The sequence below is a fragment of the Triturus cristatus genome, chromosome 3_2 (assembly GCF_964204655.1).
Source record: "Triturus cristatus chromosome 3_2, aTriCri1.1, whole genome shotgun sequence".
Classification (NCBI taxonomy): domain Eukaryota; kingdom Metazoa; phylum Chordata; class Amphibia; order Caudata; family Salamandridae; genus Triturus; species Triturus cristatus.
The window spans coordinates 519,505,481-519,531,225 of record NC_140584.1 but is presented as its reverse complement, the minus strand read 5'-3'; the positions used below and the strand labels follow the sequence as shown (position 1 = coordinate 519,531,225).

The window sequence follows — 25,745 nt, the reverse complement described above, 5'->3', positions numbered from 1 at the left end:
CAATTCTGGGACAGTGGTCTAGGTCTTTGCATTCACAGAAGTGAAATCTAATGGTCCCAGACAATCTTACCCCTTTTAACTTCCGCTGTCCTGCGCCCCTACACCACCCCTTTCAGAACTTTAGCCATGCCACCTATGATTTGGCTGTACGTATGGGATTTACAATCAAGAGATAAGCGCTACAGAGTGAAGAAAAATAAATCTCTCAAAAATGTACATGCCTACTTATATTGCAAAGATCCAGCAGTGAAAAGCATGCCAGGGAAGCAATTACTAGCAACACCAGTTCATTAATGTTGTTTATACATAAATAAGAAATAACTGGCTATAAGAAAACTGTTAACACATTGAATGAGCATACAATAATCAGCAACTATTACAAACAGTTCATCTCAAGCCATTAATTCAAGGGAACTTTTGAGCAAATAAACAAAAAAACTAATTTTGAAAATAAGCAAGCAAATACCTTCATTAAATTCATACTTTGTAGAAGCAATTAAATGTTAATTTCCCACTAACTTCAGGATATTGCGCTCTTTCTGAAATGTTTTACTAGCCCCTATAAAACAATTAATCTCGTATGCTACCCAGCCCCAAATAGCTGCTAGATGGTAAATGGTGAGAATACAGGCAATAACTAAATTCAAGGTCTGGCACAATTGTAGATTATCTGTGGAATACAGGTCTTGAACAAAATGAAAAATTAAAATTGAAGAGAAAGTAGACAGATTTCATGGCCACTGCCCGAATTATGTCACATGTGCTAAGGCGTCCGTGGCTTCTCATCCACCTGAGCACACATGAGCTGTGGAACTTTAAAAAGGTCCTGCGGTTCCTGGGCCTCAGAAGACACCATTCAAAGCCTGCAGCTGCAGGTTGGGTGGGTCTCAACATGGCCAGTTTCCTCTGTTCCTTCACATGCAAAATGGAAATCACCAGCCTGAAGGGTTTGAATCTGCCTTTTAAAGGAGACTCTTCAGATAGTCAACTTCAGGTTTTCCTTCTATTTTCTTTTCCCTTTCTATCATGACTGGTCTTCCGTCTAATTCTTTCTGACCTTCCACAATCAATTTTGCTTCATATCTTGTGGTGTTTGAAGTCATTTACTTTTTCTGTTCTATTACGATTTAAATGCCTCAGTCTGGCTGGAGAGTGCACTGCAACAAAGCTGTGTTCCGCAATTGCTTTTTCGCTTCCTCCACTTGCTGATCCTAACTCCTAAAGTAACGCACGGTTAGATTCTGGACTCCTGATGTTCTTCAATTCTCTCAAATTTTATTCCACAAAAAGAATTTTACGCCTTTGGCTTTTTCCTCCTGAGAAGTTGGCAGCTTCAAGGGCACTTGCCTTTCACATAGTGGCTTCCAGAAACAATCACTCCTACACTGGAAGACATCCGGACCAGATTACGTGGAAGAGTCTCGACCTGAACTTGTGCAGATGTTCTACTAGGTATATTTTTCATACCTGTGTGTTTCACACAAGTCTCAGATTTAAGTAAACTGGTCAACTAAAAACCACAAACCATGAATGTGATTTCATACACCTTGAGCACAGGCAAGCATTTTGCTATCGCAATCAGGAGAGGAGCAGAGGGAGGTTGGTTTAACAGACGGGCGCTTTTGTTAGAATAAAAAGAAAACATTTAAAAAATAAAAATAAAAAATAAAACAATGAAAATACGGCTTCTGAACTTAATTATGGCATTAACATTCTAACCTTTCTTAAAGATAATCAGAGTCACTGCCAACGTATTTGTTTACACATGAACATTCGAATATTACTGCGTTTACAACAAGAACTGATTTAGGTCACTGATCACACTTGATACCTATGCTAGCAGATTGTGACAAAAGATGCACACAGGCTCACACAATAAAATGCAACAGTGGTTCATGCTTTACATTGAATTTGACATGAAACTTAGAAATTAGGAGGGCGAAGAATTATGCAATTCTTGAAGCCTGCATGGGGTCATGTTAACTATGTGATCTATGTATGTCTTCCTTTTCCATGTGCCTTGTAGATGGGCTTGTGTTGCATGTTACACAGACACAATACAACATAACTATGAAGTTCTACCTTCTTAACAAAGAACTATAAAAAGGTGACAGTATCGTATTTAGTGTAGCTTAAGAAACATTCTTAAGAATCTATTAAACTACGACATTTATATGAACCGCGACTAAAGTCATATCAGTGACACTAGCAAGTAACTAGGACTAGGCAAAATTTAAATTACCCTGACGGAATTAAAGGTATTTCAGAAATTGTGCTTTATGCTCATTACATGTAATTCACGAAATTACACATCGTGCCATTCTGTGTAGATTTAAGGCAAAGGAGTAGAATGTGAATGAGCTGTTTGCAGTGCTTTTATATTTTTGCACTTGGACAGAAGTACATACACATTTCATGCTTAAAAAAAAAAAAATTAAAAAAAGAAATTGATGAGGATGCATTTCATTTAAAAATTTTGTGAAATTAGAGATTTGCATTTAGCGTAATTAAGGAGAATGTTTTGAAAGATTTGCGTAATTAGGGGGGGGAATTTTCAAGAAAATGAGGATCACGTAAAAGTAACCTGTTTTGCACACCACTAGTTTTTCGCTCACTTCACTCCTGCTCACAAAGGAAAACGTTTATAAAGTACAGAAAAAAAAAAAGATGATACACAAGTGCGCTGTGAAAGCACATCTCCTTTGTGTATGTGAACGGGCCAGATCACCGTACTTGGGCTAAGTCAGCCCCTGTGTCAGCAGAATGCATCTTGCAAGTATACAGCTCTCTCCAAACAAACACAGCTACCGCCTGGGAAGGAGCCTATAAAGTTTGGGAAATTATTTCCCATGTATCAAAGGACTATTAGAACATTGGAATGTTAGGAGCTCCATTGAAAATAATGGAGCGCTCCAGGCTTCTAATGGCCAGTAGAAGTCCGGAGCTCCTACATTCAGATATTGTCCTTCACAACTGTTGCTATGAACAAATGCCTCACAAAACCGGAGGGAATTTCGACCTCTAGTGGTGGAATGTTCCAATAGCCTTATAGCCCTCTATAGCTGGGCTATTCCTGCATTAAATACCCAATCCCTTGTTAAAGGCCCTTGCATGCTGGAGCGTGCTTTTAATGGCTGGCATAGCCCGCTATGACGGGCTATAAGGCTTTAGTAATCATGAATGAGCTTTATTCATTGAAGGTCAATAGCAAAGTCTAAAAATGTCAATGGGTTATTTATTAGGGTCCAGGATGCATCTCATGTAAGCTCAGGAGGCGTTGACAGCTCAGGAGTGTGGAATTAACAATAATAAAACAAAAGTGTTTATGTATTCCTCCTCCCCCACCCCCAAACAGATAAAATAACATGTTTCAGGGACATTATAGTTAGAAATAAGCATTTGAAAAAAACCTTAGAAATTCACGGAAAAAAAGACAAAGGTTTGAGGGACGTTTTAATTAGTCTGACATTTCACTCGTACAAAACCACAGAAAGTAAGCCATTATAACTCGTGTCCCTGTAAAGTACTGCTTATGACCTCCCTCATGACAGTCAGTGACCTCACTGATAAAATCTCAAATAATATCACTGATAAGTGATGAAATCATCCAGCACCAGTGTTTTTTAAAAGTTGATGAGTGATCAATATATATACCAAGGTGTATTGGTGAATCAGTAGGTGTATGAGTGACTGTATGAATGACTCGGTGGGCATGTGAATGACTGTCCAAGTGAGTGATTAGGTGTTTCAGTGAATGTATGGGTGAGTGACTGGTTGTGTGAATATTGGTCAGTTGATGTCTAAGTGGGTGTATGAGTGTGGTAGTGGGTACGTGTATTGCTATATGGGGGATTGATTGTCTGACTGTCTATGGTTGTCTGGGTGTCTGTGGGTGAGTAGGTGTGTGACTGCCTGTATGGATCAGTGAGTGGGTGAGTCAGTGGCTGTATGGGGTACTGTTGCATGTGTGAGAAGTTGTATGGGTGAGTGAGTCTGTATGGCTGTGTCGGCGATTGAGTGCATGTGTCCCTATGGGTGAGTAACTGAGCATGTAAAAGGCAATACAAGTGAGTGACAGGGTATATGAGTGACTGTATGCGCGAGTGAGTGAAAGAGAGTGGCTATGTAGATGAATGCATGCTTCTGTCAGTGATTGAACCAGGAGGAGCATTTGCAGAGTGGTGGACAAAGGGGGGGGTGGCCTCAAAAGACCTCTTAGCAATCCTACTGTGTGGGACTAACTGAGGGTAACAGGAGGGGTAGTTGGCTCCCAAGGAAGTCCTTGGGGGCCAACCACCCCACCTATTACCTCCAGTAATTCACACACAGCAGGATTGCGGACTTCTGGTAGTAGGCCACACCCCCTTTGCCTACCACTCTGCAAACGCACTTCCTGACGAGCTCTTGGTTGGAGGATGAAGTCCCCTTCGTTGCTGGGGGTCCTTAGAGGCCAACTAGCCCTCCTGTTAACTCCAGTAAGCCTCACACAGCTTGACCGCTGGGAGGTGGTCAGACGCCACACCCCCATCTCCACCTCTCTGCAAACGCACCTCTTGATGCACTGCTGCTTGGGGGGTGAATTCCACTTTAGTCCTGAGGTCCCCAATGCATTCATTTTAAAACAAAGCCCCAGGGAAGTGGCGGTCCCCAGGGCTGCGGGGCCCGCATCCGTTTTAATGATTGCTCCCGGGACCTGGCCCACCCAGGGGGTTTAAGAAAACAAAGCGCAGGCTTTGTTTTTTTGGGCCGGATTTGCTGATCCAACGTGAATCCTGCCGAAAACTTTTTTTTAAACGCTTTTTTTTTTTTTTTACCCAGAGCAGGCCTTGGGGGTCAGGGTGTTTCTACCCTGCCCCTTTTCTTAATTTTTTTTAATGTTTTTTTACCTTTTTTCTTATGACTCGGTACAACAGTGTCACAAGATGGCTGCCAACACTTCCTGGTTTGAAGTGTTGGCAGCCAATCAGATTGCAGGCTTGAGATTGGGAGGGTTTGCGGATCCTCCGCGGCCATATCCGTTGATTTGAGAAATATTTCTCAGAACTACTTAACGGATTTACACCATTTAACAAACAGTGCACTCTGGACCAAGAGCTACCTTTCTGCCAAATTTGGTGCAATTCCAGGCTGTAGCTGCGTCAACAATTACCTATGGAAATTAACATGGAGAAAAAGCGTTTTGGGGCCTCCCCTTTTTATCTGCCCCCGCTCAACTAATCACTCCGAAACTTCCAAACAGTAGCTGAAGTGAGTGGGCCCTTATTTGTGAAAGTTTTCGCAAAGATATTGGGATAGAGATAGATAGGCAGGCACTTGGGCATAACCGCAATTGGGAAGGGTCACAAAGTGTGAGGCCAGAGTGCCCCCAAAGCATTACCGAGTGACGGAAGAAAAATAAGTGTTCTTCGTCCTGATGACAGAGGTATTCTCAGAGCCGGGGCCACAGAAGGCAGCTGCCTTGTGAGGAGGGCGCAAGAAATAAATAAAAGCTGGTGAGACTGAAATAGATTTAAAAAACTTACAACAGCAGTGAACAGAAAATGAATGCTGGTTTTACAAACCATGGCACATTTGTACAGTGAGGTTTATTTCTGCTCACACTTTGAAGACACTGTTCAAAGAATTACTTAAAGAGACACTGGTCTATGATTTACTTAAGCAATTGTATGAGTGTTGAGAAATTAAGTATTTTTACTATTTTAGTTTGACTCTACTAACGTGTAAGCTATATATATTAAAGAACACCGGCACTCTTACCTGTTGAAAAAGGCTGCAGGGACAGCTGAATCGCGTATTCAAGCTGCTGAGTTTCTTGCCAATAAATGAAATGTAAAACCTGCGCCCCAAGTGCAGATTTATTCTTTAAATTGGAGTAGTAACATACATACATATAGATGTATCAAATTGCATCTGCTCATAATACCTGGGATACCACATGCACTCCTTTGAGTTTTAAATTATTTTAATAACACGCGTGAGCGACTGTCAAAGGGTTTCAATTGCTCCAGGCAACCTTGGATGGACAGACACATTCTCCACAAAAACGTTTTACGCCGCACGCCAGGAGTTTAAATATGCATTAATGTTTATTTAGTGGCCATCTATTGCCACACAGCACACCATCACCAACGCGTTTCGACAAAAAGTCTTGATCACGGTTAAGTGAGTCCCTTGTTTGTTTCTCTATTTATACACAATTCCCACTTGGCTGGTTATGAAACTGTGTTGTATGTAGTTCCAGAGACAGATAAACGTAATAACATTTTACAGATTATACAACTGTTTACATTTGCTTGGTTTCATTAAATCACCGCTGGTGTGGAATGTTCCAAGACCCAATTTTTTTATCCGTGCTTGATTTCGAATATGAATGTTACAGGTTATCTGGGACTATGTGTTTGTTATCAGGGTTAATCCCTTCTCCAGGATGTCCTTTCTTTACAGTGTTTTTTTTTTAGCTCAAGTTGCTCCTTACTCTTATGGGATATGTGGGGCACTACTAACTGCAATCATAATAATGAAGGTTGAACGCATAGCATTTGCATCTTACTTTTCTCATTGCAAAAAAAAGGCGATTCATACAGTGTCATGTCTCTTTGCACACAGCAATTGCGATGCTGACACTCTGGCCGACTTTCAAGAGGAAACATTTCGTATGCATGGCTGTACTGTGCTGTGCTTTGTGCATGTGTATGGACCAGATCAACGTGTTTAGGAAATAAAGTTCCTGCATCAGCAAAGTGAGCCATGCAAGTCCAAAACTCTCTACAGACAGGATTTCGGAATACAAAAACTGCCAGGCCTGGGCTACGATATTGGGGAAATTGGTAGTTCAGTATAAATGTACCAGTAGCCTTGAAGTAATTGTCAATGTGAGGTAGTTCAACATAATATCCAAATGTATGGCTTTTAAATGGAACTGATTCATTTCTGAGCAAACTACCTGGATATATAGTGTCATTTCTATAGTGAACAAGCAGGAACAAACGTACAAGCCAGAATAACAGTACTTCGGCTGTGGGAAGCCAATGAGAAGCAGAGGAGGAACAATCATTGGTAAAAGCAAGAAAATAAGCTACAGCCAATAGAAATGGAGGAAAGGTAAGTGGCGCACACACAGGAACCAAGGTGAAGCCAGAAAAAGAGGAGGCAGGATTTAAGTCCCTTTCAAGTTTATATTAAAAACAGCTCTCTCAAGCACAGAGCAAGCGTTGTGCAGGCAAAACCTAAAAAGCATTTCTCAAACCACAAATCCATCCAACATAGTAATGCTTGGAGATCTTGTCAGTATTTGTAGTTTCTTACGCACAGACCACACTACTTTCATCACAGACGCCCTGCACTGCATCAACCCTGAAAACTTTTCGATCCACAAGCTTTACCGTTCCAAACAGACGGACGTTTACGGCTGCGCAGTTCAGTGACGACCCATGTCAACTGAAGATCTGTGTAATTTAGCAATCAGTTAGAGTCACTCGTTGTGACCCATCAGAATCCTCTTGGATGACCTGTTAATAACATCTCTCAGCTGACCTTCACCCAGCGTCAAATCAATTAGAAAACGTCAAAAACGACGGAAAAACTAAAAGGAAAAAGTTAGACGAGTCATAAATGCATTCCTCAAAACAGCCTTTGATAACGGAGCTGGAAAGAAAGTATATGGAACTAGAACCACAAAAGCACAAAGACATCAATGTTAAGAAAAAGCGCATTTGTCCCCAGGCCACATTTACTGTGTGCTTGAGTCTTCAGGTTTAACAAGTTCACAAAGGTGAACATTCTTGAAAAACCAACCGCAGGTGTGTCTGGTATGCCGTTCTGGATGCCTTCATTAGAGCCACTTTAGATAGGACGAGCCTAAAGTTTGTTATTGCAAGGTTTCTAACAGCCGTTTTTGATTAAAAGGGAGGTTGCCGGCAAGGGGCAGTGGTTGTTTAAGAACAACATTTTTGCCCAAATACGATGCCATTTCTGGCAGGCCAATTTACTTTTTCTGCAACCAAAATCTTACCCTCTCCCCACAACAACCCTATATGTATATTTTCTTCATATAATTTATTATTTTAGCATACTAAAGGCTAATATTAATACCTGTGCACGTATGGGTATTACCAAGAGCACCAACCTGCCTCACACGATATAATTCATTGATCTGCCACCACCCCTACTGCAACCAGGCACAACACAAACACTAGTAAAGCCAATGATAATCAGTGAAAATGCACCCAGGATCAGGATTGCCAGCGCTGTGTCCACCTCACATACATGAGCAAATGAAACAAGAGTGAGGTTAAATGAACTTCCCAGCCTCCTGTATTTATAAATATTGTCCCCATCTGCACAAAGTGGAAGAATTTGACTTAGTTTAGGTCTGCCTGCATGCCAAGGCAAAATTAAGCTCAAAACGCGGGCTGTCCCATACAGAACAATCACAAATGGTCTAAGCATTTCAGTCAAGGTACACTAGAAACCAGAGACAATCCTAGTAAAAATACTGAAGACATGTTGCTTGTCACAAAAAGAAGCTTCCGTCTCTGATCACCTACTATGGACGATTCGCATAGAGTATCCGGCATGGAGTGAAGCCTTCTAAAGAAACTATCGACTGTTGACCTTCTTTGGAACCTAAAGTCGTTGCATATAAAATGAATTTAATTTCTACATACCTCCAAACTCATTTTTCTCTGTACAATTTACTCCCAGTAAAATTAGTTAATGAAAGAGCATCAGGAGATTTTATCATAATAAAAAAAGTATTGCTTGCTCTCCAAACAAAAGGCAGCAAATACATGGGCAATAAAAGGACGCCAGTTCCCAAAGTGTTTCCCAACCATCTCTTGCCATAGTTTACAACGGCTTCTCTGTATGTGTTGCCTGGTGTGACTTCTGTGTTACTACTTACCACCTACTTATACTTTGAGAGGAAAACGCACAATTACTACCTTAATGTTATTATAGTGTAAAGTCATTCCTCTACTCTAACTAAATGCCAGGAATATGGGTGGCCAAGAAGATAGCCAGTGAATAGTTTAAATAATTTTCTTTGAATTACAAACTCAACGCCAATGATATGAAATACAAATGGTTTGGAGTACAAGAGAATAATTAGGCAAAAGAAAAATCTGACAAGTTGGGTGGTAAATAGGGCAAAAGGTTAGCGATAGGATAAGGGCAGAAGGTTTTGGAAGTGTTTTAATGCTACGAGACAGGACTCCGCATAAAATGAAAAACAAACAAAAAGGGTGGAAACATGGTTGGAAAGAGGAGAATGAGCAAAGGGAGGTAAAGTGTGACGACAGAGCAAACAAGCATTGGCATAGCCAATAGGTCTCGCCTTTGGGACCCTATAAGTATTTAGCCATGCAGCACATTATCCTGAGTGCTAAAACATCTACAGTTACTTCATGTGCTACCGGTGAACGGCATTACAACAAACAAATGATGGACGGAATGCTGACAATGCAGACATTCTCCCCCAGTCAAGAGATCTGGGTTAAATCCATCGTTCTTTTGCCCACTACGCCACCCCAGTTTAGACATGGCCATATGCAAATCAGTCTTGACCCTGTGCCTCATGGGAACGGCAGGCATCACACACCCAAGGATGGATGGGCTTCTGTGCCATTTAATGAAAATATGATAAAGTCTCTTAAAAATTCAAAAAGTGCATTTCTTTAACAAAGAAGCTTTGACACTAATAGGCACATTATAGCACTGTACTGAACTACATATTTAATGAGTTTTTTTCTTTTTACAACTGGTAGTCTAAACTTATAGATCTGAAAGTGCTTTTATACGCGATAAAGATGAAAAAGTTTTAGTGAAATAAGATACAGAGGCACGTTAAACCATGACGCATTAAATACCCAAAACCCTAAAGCATTAAAAAGTAAACAATCACTTTGATTAAACATAAAAAATAAAACACAAAATAAAAAAATAAGCATATAAAATGCCTCAACCACCTACTAAAAATACACAAAATGGAGAAATACTGTTAATACTGTATTTTAAACTGTAACGGTAATTTGATGATGGGCATAAGGAAGTTAGGAGTTGTTCATTTCCTTGCAAAACACAAGCATTGGAAATGAAATAGCTTTCGCATTTGGTTGAGTTAGAGCTATTGGCGTTGTATATGACAATGTCTTTTACCTACGTATTATGGAGTGCATGTATGTGGTGTGTAGTGGAATTATGTGGGTTGGATTGGAATTGTTAGTTGCGGAATTGTGTAGCATGGAATTAAGTGGTGTGGATTTGCGTAGTGGAATTATGTGGCATGGTGTGCTGTGGAATTGTGGATATTAAGTATGTGGTAGTGAGTGTACTGGAGTTCTGCGGAGTGAGATCATGTGTTATGGAGTGCAATTATGTGGAACGTTATTTTGTGTAGTGGAGGGGTATGTAGTGAAGTTTAATTATAAGGTGCACTGTCGAATTTTGTGGCAAGATGTGAAATTCTGTGGTGTGGATTGAATGTACGTGGTGTGTTGTAGAATCGGAATTTGCCTAGTAACATGACGGTAAGTTCCAATTCTATTAAGGACACGGAGGCGAGGATTATGCTAATCTCTCTTCGCTTTATTAGAAATAACAAACACACAGCAGCCAGAGAGATACGTAAATATCAGTGTAAAACCATATAAAAAAACTACAACTCCCTACAACCAGGGATAAGTAGAGTACATTAGTCCATCAACTATTTCCATAACATCCTGTAAAGTCCTCTGTCCGCTCTCATTCCTCCTCTTTCTTCGCGCAAGTCACGCCATTTCCTTATTGGTCTTGCTTGGATCCGTCATTGCCTAAAAGAAACCAAGCAGGGAGGTGAGAACCGTGCGAACCAAACCGTGCATATTACGCAAGGTCACAGTAGAAAACACATCAAATGAAACAAGCATGTCCCGCCAATCAAGGTCGAGAAAATAAGTACTTACTGCCATACGGGGGGGTTCGCACCAAAGGTGCCCCGGGCGGGATAATCCTCGCCTCCGTGTCCTTAATAGAATTGGAACTTACCGTCATGTTACTAGGCAAATTCCGATTCTATGTCAGGACCGGAGGCTTCGGATTATGCTAGTTCAAAGCTTACTTACCACTAACTGTGCAACATTAAGGACTGGCTTAAAATAAAACCTCTTGAAGGTAGAGTCGGACGACCAGTCCGCTGCTCGCATTAAATCCTCCAAACGCGCACCTAGCGCGAAAGCCTTTGAGGCCATAGCACCTCTGGCAGAATGGGCACCAAATAATTTTGTATCAATGCCAGCCTCTTGCATAACCCATCTCACCCACCTGGCAATGGTGGGAGAAGAGACTGCTTTGTGTGAATTCTTGAGAGCTATCAAGAGTTGTCGCTCGCCCGGCGGGCGGAGTTCCTGCGTTAAATCTTCATATGACTTTAAACAATCTACCACACACAGTTTGGGAGAGTCCCGGAAAGCCGGGTACGTTACTGTACGTGAATGCGACTTGGTTCTGCGTCCGATCGTAAAAACAACCCCTTCCGGGGAGAAAACCCGCGCCGAGACGTCTAGCGCACGAACATCGGAAACCCGTCTGCAAGAGACCAAGCATAGAAGCATAGCAAGCTTGGAAGACAATTCTTTCAGAGAGAGGTATCGATTAGATTGCCAGGAAAGAAACAGATTCAAGACTCTGTTGACGTCCCAAAGGACAGAGTAACGAGGTTCTGGGGGTAACGATAAACGCACGCCCCGTAAAAGTCTGCAGACCATCGGATGTTCCCCAACAGGCGCTCCGTCTAGAGGCTCGTGACCGGCAGAAATCGCCGATCTGATAGCGTTAATGGAGCGATATGCCAAACCGTCCGACGCCAAATCGGCGAAAAAATTCAAGAGGGGAACGATTCCTGCGACCACGGGATCCAGATCCCGTCGAAGACACCAACGAACCCATCGTGACCACGCGGATCTATAACGTTTCGTGGTGCTGTCTGCCCATGCCTTTGACAGGAGGGCCTCAGCCTGTCCCGAAAGTCCCGGCAGCGACCATCTGCGCCTGAAAGACGCCACGCCATGAGTCTGAGCGTCTCCTGAGTAATCAGGGGATGAAGGTTCTCTTCTGGGTTCCGAAGAAGTTGAGGATACAGGGGGAGTAGGATTGGAGAATCCCAGGAAAGTTCCAGAAGAACTGGAAACCAAACTTGAGACCTCCATAGAGGGGTGATCAAGGTCAGCTCCGCACCCTGTCGTCGGATCTGGGCTGTTGTTCTCATTATCATGGAGAATGGCGGAAACGCGTATCCGTTTTCCGCCCTCCAGTCTTGGAGAAAGGCATCCGTGGCAAGAGCCATCGGATCCGGTCTCCAACTGAAGAATCTGGGCACTTGGTTGTCCAAACGGGAGGCAAACAGGTCCGCTGAGAAGGGACCCCAGAGATTGTTCAACCATAGGAAGACCGGAGGGTCCAGCTTCCATAAGCTGGAGTCGTAGAGATGACGAGAGTGCCAGTCCGCTACTTGATTGTGCTGGCCCGGGAGATACTCCGCTGTCACCGATATATGATGGTCTAGGCAGTAGCCCCAAAAGTCTTTCGCTAGGTTGGCCAAAGCCCGAGAACGGGGCCCTCCCAACCGATTGACGTAACGGACCGCAGAGATGTTGTCCATCTTCAGGAGGACACACGATTGCACCCTGTCCTTGGTCCAGCAGCGCACTGCGAAAGACCCGGCCAACAGTTCCAAGCAATTGATGTGAAAGACCTGTTCGTCTGCTGACCAAACACCTCCGGTGGAGAAATCCCCGCATCGAGCACCCCAACCCAGTTTGCTGGCGTCGGACTCGATGACCAAATCCGGAACGGAGCCAAAAATCGCTCGACCGTTCCATGCCTCCATATGAGTGAGCCACCACTGAACTTCCTCTTTGGCTTCTGCCGAAAGTGGTACCACGTGATCGTACGACCGACCCCGTCTGAGGTGATAGGCCTTCAATCTTTGCAATGCCCGATAGTGCAATGGGCCCGGGAAAATCGCCTGAATCGAGGACGACAGGAGGCCCACAATCCTGGCCAAGCGACGAAGGGAAATGGAGGGCCTGGATACCGTCTGGCGTAATTCGTGCCGAATCTTTGCCATCTTTCGAGAGGGAAGGCTCAGCGTCGCCTGAACGGAGTCTACCACAAAGCCCAGGAAGGTAACTGACTGCGAAGGTTGAAGTACCGATTTCGCCGTGTTGATAACGAACCCTAGGTTCTGCAGAAGAGAAACAGTTTGCTGGAGTTGCACCAACAAGAGTTGGGGAGACTGAGCCATTAGGAGAATGTCGTCCAGATAGACGATCATGCGTATACCCCGTGCCCGGAGAAACTCTACCGCGGGGTGAAGCACCTTGGTGAAACACCATGGTGCCGAGGAAAGCCCGAACGGAAGGGCCGTGAATTTGTATATCAGACCCCCCCAACAAAACTGTAGGAATCGTCTGTGGGGCGGGTGCACCGGAATCACGAGATAGGCGTCTTTTAAATCCAAACGCGCCAACCAATCGGAAGGACGCAGGAGATCGCGCAAGAGATGAATTCCCTCCATTTTGAAATGGCGGTACACCAACCACGTGTTGAATTCCTTGAGATTGATTACCGGACGACGACCTCCGTCGACTTTGTCCACGAGGAAAATATTGCTGAGGAAACCATGAGGATGCAGAGATGCGCGACAAATGGCGCCCTTGCGAAGCAAGTCGGCGACCTCCTCGTCGATCAACCGTGCGTCCTGAAGGCTGAATTGTAATGGAGTTGGCCGCGCCAGCTGGCGAGGATTGTCCAGAAATTCTACATGAAAGCCCTGAATTGTCTGAAGGACCCATGCATCGGACGTTAACGCCGCCCAAGCCTCTTTGAAACATGCCAGCCGCCCCCCTAACTGTATGTGACATGCGGAAAGGACACTTACCGCTAGAGCTTCCGCCTCCAGAGTTGGACTTGTAGCCTCCACGACCTCTGAAACGCTGTCCTCGCGTTGGATAGAAGTTGGTGTAATTTGCGGTGGAATTGTATTGACCACGACCAGAGCCTTGTCCCTTATTAGGGTTTTGTTGGAACCCACTGCCGGACGAGCGGCCCCTGCCTCGGCCGGCCCCGCGGAAAACCCGCTGGGTAAACACTTTCTTAATACCAGACTGGGCCTTGTCTAAGGAAGTAAAAGTAGACACGAACTTCCCCAATTCCTTCACAAAGGGTTCGCCAAAAAGGCCCCCCTGCGCAACCGCCCCGGCCTCAGAAGAAGCCAAATCTCCTAGTTTGGGGTCCAATTTAATCAACAAGGAACGACGACGCTCCGTTGAAAGGGCGCAATTTGCGTTTCCTATAAAAATAAGGGCCCGCTGGGCCCAATTTGATAACACCTCAGGGGAAATCGTGGAACCAGTCACCTTAGCCTCCTCCGCCATGTCTAATATCTTTGCCATGGGACCGACGGCATCGAGGAGTTTATCTTGACAGGACCGCCAAGATCTATCAATGCCCTTACGGGGGTCTTTCACAAATTTCGCCAAGAAGGTGGCCATTTTAGAGTCCAGTTCCGGAGTAAGCGCGATTTTGTCCGGCAAGGAGGGACGGGGACATTCCGCCCTCAAACAACTCCGTGCTTCCTTCTCCAGAGGCTTACGCAGACGGTTGGCCAGGAATCGAACGAACTTATCCCCTGGGACCCAAGCGGAAGACCGGGGATGCATTATTTCATCGGGGTTCAGCATATCAGCATCCTCCTCCGGCGCCTCAGAAGCGGTCGCCGGGGCCGGGCGCCAAGGACGGGAAGAACTCGCGTCATCATCGGTATCAGCTTGGGTATCATTATCAGTCGCCGGGGATGGGGGATCTGGCATATCTAGAGGTTGGTCACCCGCTGGGAGGGGGGCACAAGGGGTCGTCTTTGCTAAAAACGCCGTTTTAAGGCGCGCAAAGGCATCTGCATCCACCCCGTCAGGACGCTGTTTTTTGGGGGGGGGGAGGAACCGCGTCAGCGAGGTTCCCTGGGACCGGCGTCGCACTGCCGCGGGCCGCCGCCAATCGCTGGCATTCCTGCACAATTCTATCCGAGAGACGTTGCTCCATCGGACCCACTACCTCATTAACTACTCGATATATAGAGTCATCAACTGCCTCAAAGAAATCATCGCTAAAAGGTAAGTACTCCTGGACTTCCTCCTCATAATATTCGGATTGCCCAGCCATATCTGTAGCAAAGGTAAGTACTTGTCAGTGACGGACAAGGCGGTCACCCAATCAGCAGGTAGTATAAATTTTTTCAGGCCTGAGGCCGCAATTTGGGTAGCCCAGAGGGATACAATGGGGCTGCACCAGGCCCCCAACGCGCATACGCCCTCAGGATTCACCTGACAGGGCAGCTGCCTTCCAAACGCGTTGGAAACTCACTGTTTGATGTGTCCACAAAGCGGAATATATGCCCAAATGGAGTTAACACCGCCCGCGAGAAGCGTGGTGTTTTGAAGTGCATACAACGCTGAATAACCAGCGCGTTCGTCGCGGTTCGAACCGCAATACAGACCCCAGCAGGGCGTTTATTACTGAAAGGGGAACAAATACAATCCGCGCTGCGGACGTTGAAGGAGAGGCAGCAGGGGCAGGCTCTACCGTCCGTTGAACTCGCGGCGCGCTCCTCGTCTGAGGAGACGCGACGCGAGTGTCACAAGGCGGTCGAGCGCCCCCAGCGGCGTACAAAGAAGCCGCACAGCAGGGAAGCCGGCCGCGTGAGGAGCGAGAACGTTCCCGCGGCCGGTTGGGGCTCTGTAGGAAAAAACAGAGAGATACAAACGCGCGCAAGCAAAGCAATCTGCCGATTATCCCAAAAGTACAGTTACAAAGATTAAACAATGTAAACAAAGCATGAGCACTTAACTGGCTGCGAAGCAGCGAAGAAAGAGGAGGAATGAGAGCGGACAGAGGACTTTACAGGATGTTATGGAAATAGTTGATGGACTAATGTACTCTACTTATCCCTGGTTGTAGGGAGTTGTAGTTTTTTTATATGGTTTTACACTGATATTTACGTATCTCTCTGGCTGCTGTGTGTTTGTTATTTCTAATAAAGCGAAGAGAGATTAGCATAATCCGAAGCCTCCGGTCCTGACATAGAATTGTGTAGTTAAGTTGAATTATGTGGTGTGGATTGGAAATGCGTGGTGCTGAATTGTTTGGTGTGGACCGGTGTGTATAATTAACACTAACTTGTCAAAAGCAGCACACCACAGAAGCAACCCGGTTCAGAAATCGCGCAAGAAGTCCTACGCCAAAGAGCAAGTATTGAAGAACACATGCACACGAAAGCACACATACAATGGATACAAATGTGCTACCATAACCCTAGCGCACTGATCCTCTCTTTAGTGGTGTGTGCATACCATAACCATGCAGCAAATCTCAGTCCAGACAGTACAGAGTAGTGCTGCAAATCACACTGCAGACAGTTCACAGCTAGTGCAGCAATGCAACATAGGCCATTTTATTAGAAGCAAAGTGTGTCCGGTGGGAGCGTTGTTGCTCTCCATTAACCTATGCATGCAACTGGTGCACAGTATACACACCAAATCCATGGTGTATACCTCCAACGGGTACACTAGCTAGTCACGTTTCAAAACAAACCCATACGGTGCAACCCTCTGCAACGCCATTTACACATCATTTTTTTGCAGTTATATAATGTAGGAGTTAATTGTGTTCACTGATTCTATATGACAGTGGCTTAAATGTGCCTACAGTTGTAAACATGCCATCCCAGGAGTGAACACACTGGTAGAGAGGAGGGTAGATTACCAGCTCTTTAGTACATAGGGCTTCAATGACCCAGGACTGCGAGTCTTGAGAAGTTCATTAGAGACAGGCTAACTGACATTGGACAATGGCGTGTCCTGGAATCTGCTCTGGAAGGGTTTGCATGTAAACGTGGGGGATGGGAGCATATTTAGCAACAAAGCTAGTACAACGTTATGACATGCAAGCTGGGAGGGTCTTCACTCTACAGTAACTTTGGGACTGCACTTTTTGGGCAATTTGTACAGGAAAGAACTGCATTTTATGGGCAACCTGGCCGGTTTTAAAAATTACAAAAACATTGGGGTGTTGTATTGTCAAAAGATACGAGCAAAATGTTTACTCAAGTCGTCTTGCTGGTTTGTTCACAACAAAAACAATAAAAAGTTTTTATAAAAAAAAAACAAGACAAAAACAAACCCAATGAGTTTTGAATTTAAAGCTAACCCCCCCCCCCCCCCATCAGATTGATTCCAAAGGTGATGTACCCCGGTGAGCCGGAGGAGGAGATACCAAGTCAGCACACACTTATGCCACTTAATTCTTATAAAGCACCACTGCTATCACACACAGCTCCAGCCTTAGCCACAAAGAGGGCAGGCTGGTGCAGTGCCGATCCATTGGGGGGAAGGGGGGGGGGGGGCAACTTTGCTCTGGCTTCTTTCCTCAGGGTAGCACCGACCTGCAGAGAACTGGCTGCATGTCTTGCCTGCTCCCGAGGGCGGAGAGAGATGCGATGCTCAGTGCTCGCCTGCCCATTCAGTCGGCGGCATGGGAATCCTCTGACTTCGATACACTATACGGAGATGTGGTGCAGAGCTATGCTGTTTGTAGCAACAGAATCCCTAGTCCTCATAACAGTCCACTAGTCATCCATGCTAGGCGCCAAGAACACTGGAAAATGGAGGCCGATTAAAGGCGGCTACACTTTAATCAAGTGTGGATGGTGGGGTGGGGCAGCAAAACAGTTAAAATAAACCTTTAAAATTCTAAATTACAGTGCGAGCAGCGGAGAGGGGATGGTGGACAGCAACACAAAGAAGAAAACGCTGGCAACATTTGCTTTTAATAAGTACCTGAAAGTCAGCGTGAGCAGTGGTGAGACTAATTAAGCAGATTAATCGGTGTTAGCGTATATGGAAGGAGGGGGGGGGGGGGGAAGAGACTGGAAAGAACTGCATTTTCATTGTTGAGCGGACTTTTAGTTTTTGTGATCCAGCCATAGCATTATTTCAGCACAAACAGTTGCCATTATATATCTTTACATTTCAACTGCATTTATGCTTTTCCTACAGGTTGTGTTAAACAAGCATTTGCAATCCAATAGGACTCGCATTTACGCAAGACCTACTGCATTACAAACGGGAGTGCGAGTGGGCCGGCAGGGGGAGAGAAGGCAAGGACAATGGGAGTGCAGGGGAGGGGGGGGGGGGGGAAGAAGGCACGATAATGGGAGTGCGGGCAGGGGGAAGAGGCAAGGACAACAGGAGTGCGGGCGGGGGAAAAATAGTGCTCTAAATAACACGTACCGTACAGTGTAACACTCGAAGTAAAGAGGCCAATAGCCATGGGAGGGTACAAATGACAACGTGAATAAAGAAACAAAGAGGGTGCCTGACTCGTCTGGATGTGTTTGGAGAAGGAAGCAGGGAAATAACAGTAAACAACAACAAAACTTTTCCAAAACTATCATATAATCAATTGCAATAACAGACCAATGGTTTTTAAAGTTTATTTATCCAAAATACAAACATACATATTCAATAAATCTTTCTTTTGTATATAAATATTCGTTATACATAAACAAGAGGACAGATACATATTAGAGATAGTTTCTTGTAAAACATTTGGGAGTACCCACAACACTAATTAAACATTAACATACAAAACAAAGTGACAATGCAAATGATAAAACTCATTACCATCTTAAAACTGAGACAGTACAGAAACAAGTGAACAATGAACATACAAGGCAAAAGTGGCAGAAAGCCATCAGCAAAGGATGCACTCACTTGTAATATGACTGCGAGCAGTGTATATACAAGATTAGAGGCAGGATAAACCCAATAGTCATGAAGGACAAGGAGTGACCCTCCATCTCTGTGCCTTAGAGTGTTATTAGGATTCTTAATCCACGTGCCATTCACTCTGTGAGACTATGAATGTGATCTACCAGTAGGGGTTATATTATTACTGTAGTAACAAACGGTGTCTTACTCACAGGAAATACATGATACTCTGTTTTTCTCTGTCCTTCATGACTATTGGGTTTATCCTGCTTCTAATCTTATATGTACACTGCTCGGTGAGATAGCATGATCATTGGGCACATCTGGTTCCTAATCTTTAGACACTTATCGACTGGCAAGTAAGCATGACAATTCTATATATCACTTGGCTCCAACAGTGCCCTCTCTCGTATAACAGTATTTAATGTATTTATTTAGTTTATATAAAAAAAAAAAAAAGAAGAAATGTTTCCTGTTCTCCAGACCTTTGGTTGTGAAGTTGTGCATGAGCACCCGCGCATCCTTTGCAGATGGCTTTCTGCCACTGAACATCTCATATAGACAGCGCCCTGATGAAGGATATGCTCATCTTCCAGTCAGTTCCGAAACGCGCGTCGGAGCACTTCTGTTCATCAATACACTAACGTTGAACATTTGAATTAATTCATAACATAAGCATACAATTAATAATTGTTGTTTGTTTCTTCTGTGAATGTTTCTTTTTGCCTTGTATGTTCATTGTTCACTTGTTTCTGCACGGTCTTAGTTTTAAGATGGTTTGAGTTTTGTCATTTGCACTGTGTCACTTTAGGTTTTGTATGTTAATGTTTAATTAGTGTTGTTGTGGGAGCTCCCAAATGTATTACATGAAAATCTCTAATATGCATCTGCCCTCTTGTTGGTTATGTATAACGAATATTCATATACAAAAGAAAAAAGACTGAATATGTATTTTGGATAAACTTTAAAAACCATTGGCCCGTTATAGAACGGTCTGTATGTATCATGGGCAGATTGCTATTGATTATATGATAGTTTTGGAGAAGTTCTGATGTTGTTTCCAAATGACGACATGGCCATAATAAGGTGGGACTAACAAGACTCAATCAATCAGAAGACAGAATTTACAAAGGACAAAGACAGAAGCCAATGAAAAACTTGGGTGGCGAGTGAAGGCAGCTTGTCTCCCCCATACTTTACTACTGCATGTCCGGGAGAGCGAGCAGCACATGCACGCTGCCGCTAAAGCTAGACCTAAAAAGGATTAATAGGAAATACGACCGATAGAAAAATATATACGTACACACAAATCTATACACACACACACACACACACACACACACACACACACACACACACAACCACAACCACTACTACACAGTAAATACACAATTTAAGAGAATTGTTTTAGAACCATAAAGAAGCAGTTTGATTTTTGGGGTCTATTTAGAGAGGCCATGGGAACTAAATATGAAAAAGGGGCATGTGAATCCTAGCATCAACACATGGTTTCCTGTTTTTCTTCAACATCATTATGTAAACCTCTTAAAACACGTACCCTAAAGTCATCTCACTGGCCATCAACTGTTAGGTTAGACCAGGAAACAGGCTTAGGAGGGGGAAAAAAAAGGATTCAAATTACTCCTAAAACAATATATCAAATACCAGGTAACTCCTATCAGATATTTATTTTTAATCAGGTGAACTATGGATTTGTGTCTGTATTTAATGACCTAATTTTAATAAAACTAAATCGTCTGTTTTGTGACTTAAGGTACGATTTTCAAGCCACAATGGAGTTCCAAAATATGCCTAATATTGAACTGGTCAAACGGAGGGCTCGGAACCAGTGGATCAAGTAGGTATTGTTTCTGAAGCTTGTTACCAAACACGCACTTCCTGGAATTCTCCTTAACATGCATAGAATAACTTGCACCCTTGAATTATAAACGGCGAGGGCGAGAGAAAGCTTTGAGAGTTGTAAACAATAAAAACAAAACAGTATTTGGACAGAATTAAATATACTAACCATTCATATAGGCTGTATGACGACTATGAACACAGATGCAAACATCTGCGACATCTAAACAAATAGAAATATAAAAGCAGTTCTCATTTAAGATTGGTGTCAACTCACACTTGTAGCACTTACCTAGGCAACCTTCCATGCAACACATTCTTGCAAAATACCATATTACACAACATAAATGTAATATTTTCGTTCATATTTTTCACTGGTTTATTGCAAGCCAGTATTTCAGTGCTGCCAAATCAAAACCAACTCATTAAATCCCACAGTGACTGTTAGGGATGAAAATTTCCGTAGCAACACCATCTGTGTAAACGTAGCATACAGATCACCACCGTTTAATAACTAAGAATGAAGCTTTGTCTGTGACACTCAAGTGACCAAAATATGCAGCCTTTTTGTGGCGGAAGTAGTTAAGAGACAATAATCTCAGCAGCACAATCACTCACTGCTGCTACAAAAGAACAACTACATCTCAAAGTGTTAATATACATGCAGTGTTGATCTGTATACCACCTGCAAAGCATAGGTTCAAAACACAATTGGGTGGCATCAACCTTTTTAGGTCTCGGGACCATACGGTCTGCCGAAGGCAGAACCGGAAGTCCGGAGAATTAATGTTTTGGAGAAGAGGGGCTTGAACCCGCCCCTCTTCTCTCCTCTTCTCCATTGGCTGGCCTCTTAAATGCTGGCCAGCCATTGGAGAAGAGGCTTTGTCTCTCCGAACAGGCCCTGTCCTTTTCGGATTCGGGGCGTGTTTTTTGCTACTTTTCTCATTTTCTCCTCCAGCCAATGGCAAGAGGAGAGAAAAGAAAAACACGCCCCCGAATCCGAAAACGCCGCTGCCTTTCTCCGAGGCATTTCTGCTTCGCCTCGGAGAAAGGCAGTGGTGTGCTTAGGCAGTGGTGTGCACCTTCTACCCTGCTGCCCCTACCCCATGCTGCAACACTTCCTGCAGCCCTACTGCTGCACCTCCGCTCCCCCTCTGCTGGCACCTCTCCTGCTACCCCCTCTGCTGGCACCTCTCCTGCTACCCCTCTGCTGCCCCTCTGCTGGCACCTCTCCTGCTACCCCTCCGCTCCCCCTCTGCTGGCACCTCTCCTGCTACCCCTCTGCTGGCACCTTCTCCCCTCCTTCCCCGTTGCTGGCACCTCTCCCTTGCTGCCCATCTTCTAGTACCTCTTTCGCTGCCCTTCTACCGGTGCCCTCGTCTTTGTGGTCATCCTTCGGGCACGTCTGGCCTGCTGCCCACTGCTGGCACCTCTTCTTCCACCCCGCAAATGCCACTTCTGCCCCTCCCCTCTTCTGGTGCCCTCTTCCCAGCTTCCTTTTCCCTCAGTGTGTGATCTTGGCGTGTGAAGAATGCGTTTCTCTTGGTCTTCCAAAATCTGGTGTTATTGGCATGGACACTCCCCATTAGTGAGGTGAGAGCAGGACCTGGTATCTTGGTCGAGCCCATCCCCCACCTAAAGGAGCGCCCCCCCCCCCCCTTCTGTTCAATTACAGGCTCGCCCCTCCCCCTTTTCAGGGTTTTCAGGGAGGACGAGGTCTCAGCCCCTGCGCCATCTGTGCTCAGGAGACGCGAGGTGAGATAGCGCCTCAGCTGTTTTATCCATTGTGTTGCGCTAAACAAACGTGCCGTTCAGTTTGGCGGCCGCCTCTAGGCGATGGCCGCTCAGTGCGCAGCTCACGGAGGTGATTTGGGTAGAGGATTGAAGGCAGGTGTCGGTGTGCGGGAATCTGCGAGGAGGCATCGGTCGTGGCACTCGGACAGGAGGTGGGATGGGATGGAGCGCACGACACTCCTGCGCCAAAGACCAAAGCCATCGCAAAGTGCACATGTAGCGCCAACATTTACAGCGCAAAGATCTCGGGAGAACAACGGAGCGCCTAGAAGCGAGGACTCAAGGCGCCCAAATAGCAAATGTCTTGAAAATGAATTGTAGAAGGCGTACATTTCCAGGACCAAAAATTAGAAATACAAGCAGCACCCCAAAGCCGATCGTGTGACTGTCCGAGCGCGGCGCCTGTCCGTGGGACGAGCCTCTAAGCGCTCTCATGGAGATTTAATGTATTTGTTTTATTTTACGTGCTTATAAAGCGCCGCGTGACCACGAGCATTGTAACAAATCACTTTGAGTGTATCTCTTACGATAAAACATTATTAACTGCAGAAATAAACGATAGCCCTTGCATCCTTGCAACCTTGGGGACGTCCTCGACAATTTGAAGATCAGACACTGCAAACCGAGCTGCCGTCTGTGCCTTTCAAGGACTTCAGCTCTGAAGGTCCCTGGGAGCATGAAAGAACGAGTCAGCCCCTGTGATCAGTAGCCTACACACACATATCTGGGCAGCAGGCACGTGAACCCACTGAGCTGTCTTTCAGGTAGCGCTGGAGGTACGTTGGGGGCGTTGTCACCAGCAGACCCCTTCAGGGGCTGGTCGCTGGCCTTTATGACTTTGTTCTTTAGGTCGAGGGACCATCCGGTCTGCCGAAGGCAGAACCGGAAGTCCGGAGATTTAATGTTTTGGAGAAGAGGGGCTTGAACCCGCCCCTCTTCTCTCCTCTTCTCCATTGGCTGGCCTCTTGAATGCTGGCCAGCCATTGGAGAAGAGGATCGTCTCTCTGAACAGGCCCCGTCCTTTTCGGATTCGGGGGCGTGTTTTTTGCTACTTTTCTCATTTTCTCCTCCAGCCAATGGCAAGAGGAGAGAAAAGAAAAACACGCCACCGAATCCGAAAACGCCGCTGCCTTTCTGCTTCGCCTCAGAGAAAGGCAGTGGTGTGCTTAGACAGTGGTGTGCTTGTTAATGCTCGTTATCGTTCAGTCCGTAAAATAGCTAAAGCTAATGAAAAATAATTATCGTGAAAGGACACAGGGTATATGAAAAAGTAGACCTCTTGTGACACCGATTTAAAATTCAGCACAGTTTGTAATCTTGTGAATTTTTTTGTGCAGCTTGCGTGTGTCGCATCGGCTCTGCATCGCCTGAGGGGCCAGTGAAGGGCGGGGCCTGGCTGCTCGCCCAGGACAGTAGCCGTCTTTCAAGGCACTGACAGGGTTTTAGACTGGCTTCTGACAATTCTCTTTACTGTAAATGTCCGCGGGCGCTTCATTTCCTGGGAGTACTCTGTGAACCCGACAGACGTGTGTCCCTGCAGTCCCTCGTCACGGCTCCTTGGTGCGACAACAGACAATTCATGTGACACAGAGGGCTTGAATGTGCCTGTGTAATCCCGGCGCTCGGCCTCCGGGCGGCGACAATGTGTGCTCTTATATTTATAGTCGACTCTACTGACGTTAAACGCTATCTCCAGGGCGCTCGTGCAACTGTCCCCACCCCTCGTGGTTGCAAATCAAGTGACACCCGTCTCCGAGTGACGTGGAAGTTGTATAAGACACAAGGTGCTTTCTGTGGCAGCTGTGCCTGCAGGCGAACTGTTCCCTCGCTTCTCTTTCATGTTTTTCGAGTGGGCGGGATATTACGTAGGTCAGGCGCAGGGGGCAGTATTAATAAGGCATGTGTGTATCACCCTCGGGCCTGTGTTGGTTGGTAACTTTCAAGACCTCCCATATTACTTTGCGGATGTTTGTAGCGCAATAAAGGCTCCGAAGAGTCAAGGCGCTGCGCAAGGAGACACACAGAGGCAAACGTGGAGCCAGACCGTGTCGTTTCTATACGGCTTTATTGCTTCCGTTGTATCCTATGTACCACTAACAACAAAAAGGCAAATACGCTGGAAACAATCCGGATGAAAGGGTTCCTGTTCACCAAAGCGTGCGAAGTCTCCCTCAAACTTTGCATATGGAGCTAGTGATTAAAAGTCAGGCTCCCTGAAGCAGTGTGAACGCCGACTGCAGGCCTGACTAAGCAGCAAGGAGCTCGAGGCCCGCTGTAGACTGGGTATTCAAGACGTGTCATTCCTCTGGGCTCTGGCACGAGACGCTTCTGGTGTACCCCAAAAGTAGGGTGACCAGAACTTTCAAGCCAAGAACCGGGACATTTCACTAAAACAGAAGAAGGACTACAAGTTTACTTTAACTGGGCTCGCAGAATGACACCGCTCTTCAGCATAGAATTACAGATGAGGCAATAAGAACATCATTAAAATACAATTTTTAAAGCCAGTATCATGCCTGCTAATTAAACCACTTTCTTCTAAAAGCTGCTTGCATATCGCTGCTTTGAAAAACATAAAAAGGCACCTGCCACCGTTTTAAATCGACCCGGTCTAAAAAAACGGAACATTGCCTACATTTCACGAAATCTGCCGGGGCAGCTGGTGAAAACCCGGCACTGTCCCTGCAAATCCGGGACGCCTGGTCAAACTGCACAAAAAGGTGACCTCTGTGCCTCCCCCTCGTTCAAGCGCAGTGTTTGATTCCACGTGAAACCAGCTCTGACGTCAGTGCTTGACTGCACCCGAGTGTCCATCATGGCAGTGACGTTGGAATAACTTCAGGAAGGCCTTTTGGGGACACCCCACCCCCGGATTTGAAAGCACATCGGGGTGTAATTGTAAGTACTCCCCCACTACAGACACAGATTTTAGATAAATGCCCCGCTCTAGGGACACCCCTGCCACTAGAAAGAAGCACTGCTCCCACTCTCTAGCTCACAACCACACAACTTCACTCTCTCTTACTCACTACCTCAATCACTCTCTATCTCACTACCTCACTTTCACGCTCTCTTTCACTACCTCTCTCTCTATCTCACTACATCACAACATCACTCTATGCTTATATATCACTACCTCACAACATCCCTCTCCCTCACTACCTCACTCTTTCGATCTCACTACCTCACTCTCTATTTCAATACCTCACTCTCTCTAGCTCACTACCTCACTCTCTCTCTGCTAATGCAATAGGTATCACATATGCAAAAAAAAAAAGCTAATGCCAATAG

At 45.2% G+C, this 25,745-nt stretch overlaps 1 protein-coding gene across 4 annotated transcripts in view; it reads right to left on the bottom strand.

The window, feature by feature from the left end:
- Positions 1 to 25,745, bottom strand: part of FAR1 (fatty acyl-CoA reductase 1) — a 528,293-nt gene that overhangs the window by 480,992 nt on the left and 21,556 nt on the right. The gene's annotated exons all lie outside the window — the stretch shown is intronic.